Raw genomic sequence first — 5,636 nt, forward strand, 5'->3', positions numbered from 1 at the left:
TTCGAACCAGCTACCCTAGCTAGAGATTTTAATGCGCTCATCCACTCAGCCACTATGTATATATAAAAAAATAAGATATAATAAATAAATAAATAAAAATCACAATCTCAGAAAAATTTGGGAATTTTTAGTTTATGGTAATTGGCAACACTGAACATCAAGCGGTACTCCGATCCGAATTTTCAGATTTATATTATTTTTCTGTGTTTATGACGATTTATATAATATTTACTGATGGTATGTGATGCCAATACCTTTCTTGTTTCTTGTAGTGTTATTATTGCATAGTCTCACTACGCAAAGTGGCATTTTGCTACGGACGTAACTTAAGATTTCGAAAATTATCGACACATCTACCTCACCCGAAGACGCGACTGGCGCGCTTACGCCTTATCAGGCGTATGATTTGTTGCCGCATTTTTCAAGTACTCCGACGGTATCTAGTAGTGACGCGAGCGCGAGACCAATCATTCATCTAAGGTAATAAGTATATTCTAATGATTTGCCTTAAAAAGTGTATTCTTTAAGTCAAAATGAAATAAGGTGTACACAGCGGTCATTGACCTTTTGCGTATACATTTTTGTTTTAGAAGGGGGGTGGGAGGGCACTTGACTCTAACAATTTAGTGTCCAGTGCCCCCCAATATAAATGAAGATAGAAGAAGAAAGTTTAAAATCATAATATGACACTGAAAATGCTCGCCGCTGCGCTGCCATTTCGGTGTGATTTGAGCCCTACGGATCATGACCGACCAAAATGTGTCATTTGGATGAACCCTGTGTTGTCACTGGTGTCAATCCAATGAAACCTCTCAAGCTCAAATCCGACACTCTGACAAACTTAACTGCAGACTTACAATTTAAAGTTGGCCGACTATCGTACAAATCACAGAAATAGATCAAGATAGAAGCGCCATGTCGCTCCAATTTGTATGAACACGAGCGTATGGCGCTTCTATCTTGATCTATTTATGTGGTTTGTACGATAGTCGGCCAACTTTAAATTGTAAGTCTGTGGGGACCCTAAAGCGTTTCAAAGAAACACATTACTTACATAAATTATACATACGTAAGCGATCAATGAACATTGAAAACAAAACCCTTCTCCCGGCATAGCACATTTAGTTTTGGGTAAAATTAACGAGGTGCGGTCCGTGCGGTGTGCTCGACTTGCACCGCGACACGCTCACGTGACGCGACACAATCCCAGACCACAATATAATTCATATTCAGTAGACCATCTTGTATTAAACTTGTGACTCGGCCGCGCGGCGCCCGCCGAGTCACAAAATAGTTGTGTTTTTCTAGCTAGGTACTTGGCAAGAAATAGCAAAATACTTACAATATTATGTGTCACGTTTCGCGCGTCAAATTCGCTGTGTTAAGGCGAATTTAAATTTCAAAAGCTTAGTTACAACCAAGCTTTTTATGTAATACTTATACTGTATGCCATTATACTGCGCCATGTTGGCAAAAAATATAGTAAGCATGCAAATTATGCATTTATCTCATGAACATTCAACTTAATTAGAGGTACTTGCGGCTACTTCTAACAAGACAACCCAATATTAATCCATTCTATACGTTCTAGAGATTATTTTAAAATATATTTGATCGGAAAAAACGATTCATGCAGAATTTTACGGTCGGATCTTAGGATATCAGTACTAGAAACTGAAACATCCATATTCCATACTTATCAATGCAAAAGTATTTCTGTCAGCTGTGCACTTGTTTAGTAAAGTTATGTCAGCTGTCTACGAGCAAACATTCGCGGTGGCCGGTGACCGATCAGCAAAATATGTCAACTGTGCCTGTGACTTTACACTTTACGCCGTATTTTTTTATGAAGTAAATTTAGTAAATTATTATTATTCACTGCATACTTAGAAAGCACCCTTCCCCATATGCCATAGTCAACAAACAAACTGATATTAGCAATTCATTCAAAAGCCAATTTAAAAGAAGAAGAAGACCCCCCTCCTAATGTGTGACGTAATTTATGGATGACCCCCAAAAATACAACCTTTCTATTTTATTTAATTAATGAAAATAAATTTAGGTGTTCTTGAATCTTGGCGTAGGAGTGTTAAAGTGTGATGACTCACTAATTCCTGGCTAGTACTGCTGTACTGGGTCAACGGGAGTCGGGAAGTGAGTTTCAGCTATAGTATACTAATATTATTATAAATAAGAAAGCCTATATTATAATATAATATTATAATATAGCCTATAGGCTAATATAAGACAAATATTATTTGTCTTTTTTGTCTCTTCACTATTAAGAAACTGAAATGATTTTGGCCCTTCAATGAGTAAGTGAATTTTGTTCCGAAAAATTTTACCGTTCCCTCGCGATGAACTAATTTTAGCACAGCTGAGTTGCGACTTGCGAGCAATATTATGTAGTTTCATACCTTCTCACTGTTGGCCTCAGTTAGGTTCTAGGGCTCTATAAGCTCTATGTCACATCTGCAACACCGGGGTCCGGGAGCTACGCAGATGCGTTTCTTGGCCCAACATTAGGTAAACCGTTGCCCAGCGCTGGGATTCGCTTTAATAAAGTAAAGTTATATAAGGTCGGTAAGTACAATTTTAAAATTAAAAACTTTTGCGCGAGTGTGCGCGCGCCTTACATAGTACATAAAATATTATGTATACAGATGCTTCTCTGTGTGTGTCAGACAGAATAGTATGGATATTCTAAAGAGATTAAAATTTATAATTAATAATTTTTTTATTAACAATCTAACGGTTGCACCCAGAGACATAATATTATGATGATTAAACTTCAATTTAATGAAGAGTTTGACTGATAATAATGACAATTCGTTTCCAGCAGTTAGTGCTCACCACTGATTATAAATTTCTGATTAATTTCAAAAACTTTCGAGTTTCATCGTTCGTCACTTCCACGAAATTATAATACGATCAGAAAAAAACAGACAGTGTGGATGGCCATACCATAGGGGGCTGCCATTTTACAACCGCGAGAAAGAGAAAAAATTTGAGGGCCAATTTGTCGATAAAATATTATGCATCATGACATTAAATTATTATTATTTTATTTATTATTAAAGGATCGGACAACGGTGTCGGGACTCAGGACACATTGTATATAATATAATATATTATATACAAAAGAAAATCATTCATACTTTGACGATATACATCTACTAACTGTCAAACAATCCAACGCCTTTACGTAAGATACCCACATTTTGAAAAATCTCACGTGAGATTGGGGGGTGGGGGAGGTAATAAAATCTCACGAAATCTTACCATGGGGGATGGGAGGGACAGAAAATTTTAAAGAACACCTCACGTAATTTGTGGACGCCACCTTAGTAATAAAAGTATTTGCAGCAAATAACTATAAAATGTCTTGTCTTTATCTGGCTTAATAGAGTCGTTGAACGTCACACGACAGAGACCTCAACGGTAATACGCTGGTATAGTTATTCTCTGTTTAAACTTTCAATATTTTTATTATAATTAGGGAGAAATAATATTATTGGAAACGTGTAATTTATTTAATAACTTTAATCACATAAGTAATTTTACATCACAACGAATATTTTATCTTAATATAAAAATTAATTTAAAATTTTGTTAGTTTCGCTAAAACTCGAGAACCGCTGAACCGATTTTGCTTATTTTAGTCTTGAAATATTCGATGAAGTCCAGGGAAGATTAATATTAGGAGTTGGGACGCGAAGTTCACTGGGTCATCTAGTTAATATTATTATAGCACCACCTAGCGCGCAACGCGGCGCGGCGCGGTGCTGGCGTTAGGCGGTGCGGCGCGGCGCCGGCGCGCGGCGGCATGTCCACAGTGTGCTCGCGTATCGGGCGGTATTGTAGTTGATTGTGGCGTGCGTGGCGGTGAACGGAATGCAAACTAAACGCGCTAGGGCTGCAAATGACTATCAAAATATTATTTGCATTAATTTTTTACACTTCATGTCTGTTTTTTTAAATATAGCTTTTATCTCTTCCGATTCGTTATGGTTTGAATAAAACAAAAAACAATTGAAACTTGGTCTGAAATCGTGAATAACCGACAATATTTTAATAAGTTATGATGGCCTCCCACACCTTTTTTTTAAATAATATACATACATCCAAATTTATTGCAAAATTAACGTGAACCTGATTGTTGATTATTATTAAAACATAGTTATTTTATTTGTATCTCTGCTTCTTTGATTTATATTTGTATGAAATTAAACTATTTTAATAAAAGTAAAGTTATGTTTTTATGTGTAAGCTTGCAGCCATAAGATACTAGTAACAACTCGGGTGTATGCGCTTTAATGGAAAATATTATGTTTATACTGAAAATGTTTTAACTTTTTTTAAATTTAGATGCCTTAGAAACTATAGTTAGATGCTTGGGAATGGTAATAATGGTTCCAGGTTTTATTGCATTGAGTGTTGACATATCACATATAAGTATATATACAATATGTAATATATTTTTAAGTAACACTTTATTTTATTCTACCTAATATTGAGTTTTAAGTTATAATTTTTGTTCTATTGAAATAAATATCTCAGAACTTATTTAATTAGAAGAACAAAATCTAGTAAAAGGTGGTAGACACAAAATTAATAAGTAAAGATACAGTATAGCGGCGGCACGGCCCTGACTCTTTATCAACCCACACATCGGCGCTGCGGTAGTAGTCAAAATGTGTCGCTACACGCCGCACACACACACACGCAGGTAACGAATTAGGGTCGACTCTATTTAGATACCCGGCCGAAATGCTGTAACCGAAGAATTTTAAAATATTCATTATTATTTGCTATTGTTACAGATTGAAACAAAAAACTTTTTTAAAATAATGATCTATTCCAGCAACAAGTTGTCATTTGTGAGTAGTATCATAATAAAATAAATGTAGAAAATATTAAATTAAGCAGGCTTTTAATTTTATTAGGGTTTGGTTTATTACAAACCATTAACAATAATTAGTACCTACCTAATTGATTTGTGTTTATTCATATTCCAAAATTTCACAGCAAAACGGGACACTATCACATAACTGAGATTTGCAGATTGTCCGTCCAGCAGACAGTACCTATCTTCTCAACTATGATAGCTAGATAGTTTAGTATGCATAAGTAAAATGTATTTTTGCTTCTGTTATAAGTACCAAAAAAGCATCAATAGAATAAAATAGGTACTTTAGTGGAGCTCTCATACAAGAATCCAAAGATTTAAATCTATGCAAGAATCATGATTTTGGCGTTTGTACGGAAGCCTTAGTCTTGGACTTCGAAGTTCGGCCAGTTTATTTGGCCAATTGTTTAGTGTAATGCTTAGAAATCATTTTGACATAAAGACGTTTTGTCAATATAATTTTTATCACTTCTGAAAAAATTAAATTCTTGGGTTACTACCGATCACATTTTGCTTTGTTTTTTCCAAGTCAACCAAGGTATCTAGAAATCGTAGCTTAGATCGTTATTTTGGGAATCCGACAGATTATAAAATGACATCCATTTTTGAATTGCAAACGTTTCAAAATCGAATATATCGTGTAACTTATATTCGGCAACATGAGTACAAAATGGCGGATTACGTCATCTCTAACTTTAACTGTGCTTTAACCAACATGTGTGATGTG

The sequence above is a fragment of the Aricia agestis genome, chromosome 3, assembly GCF_905147365.1.
Source record: "Aricia agestis chromosome 3, ilAriAges1.1, whole genome shotgun sequence".
Lineage (NCBI taxonomy): Eukaryota > Metazoa > Arthropoda > Insecta > Lepidoptera > Lycaenidae > Aricia > Aricia agestis.